This window comes from Meleagris gallopavo, chromosome 5 (assembly GCF_000146605.3).
Source record: "Meleagris gallopavo isolate NT-WF06-2002-E0010 breed Aviagen turkey brand Nicholas breeding stock chromosome 5, Turkey_5.1, whole genome shotgun sequence".
In the NCBI taxonomy this organism is placed as follows: Eukaryota; Metazoa; Chordata; class Aves; order Galliformes; family Phasianidae; genus Meleagris; species Meleagris gallopavo.
In genome coordinates this window covers 1,534,336-1,535,161 of record NC_015015.2, presented here as the reverse complement: position 1 = coordinate 1,535,161, position 826 = coordinate 1,534,336, and positions in this window count along the sequence as shown.

The following is an 826-nucleotide window of genomic DNA, read 5'->3' as shown; positions in this document are numbered from 1 at the left end:
ACAGCTCAGCCATATACAGAAGTTGCGGAATACCTGACAGTGACAAAAAACTTCTTTGAGAACAGTGAAACACTCACTTGGAGATGTTCATACCCCACTCTGCTGATACAGCTCACCCAGCGCTGCAGAGTAAATAGATATATTTTACATTACATTGTGCACAGCATTTCTGACTTCAACTCAGGTGCTTCCACCCAAGCTGTGCAGCCTGCAGATAGTTTCATGTTTCTTCATCTTTATTACTCCTTTCCTTTAGAGAACATACATACATAGACTTTTTTAAATAATAAAGTATACTAGAGCTGCGTATAAAGTCTCTCCTCAAGCTTTGCAAAGTGTCATCAAGGGATGAAAAAAAGCCCACCAAAGTGCAACAGTGACCTATTTCACTTGGGTAAAGCCAGCAAAATCAAATTTATCTCAGCTTTAAACGCGTAGCCAATTTACAAATTTTAATACAGACTTCTTCTCCTTCTATTAATTAGAAACACTGACTCCTTCCAGCCTTCACAGCATCTCTGGTACGTGAAGCCCAGCACTCTACAGGCTGAACTATAGACAACCTCTCAAGAAGCACACACGGATTAGCAAGTCAGGAAAAGCCCTCCGAGCAGCAGGAACGGGAGACGGCAGAATTCAAACCCGCCGCCGAGGTAACGGCGCACAACTCACCTGTGAGAGAAGGCGGCCAGTACAAAGTGGCAGGAAACGGGACGTCGCCGCAGCTACAGCGTGCCAGCTCCGAGCGCTGCACGGGAGTCCATCTGGAACCTCCGCAACCTTTCTCCAGGGCACCGCCCTGCCCCTCGGGCCGCCTTCCGGGGTG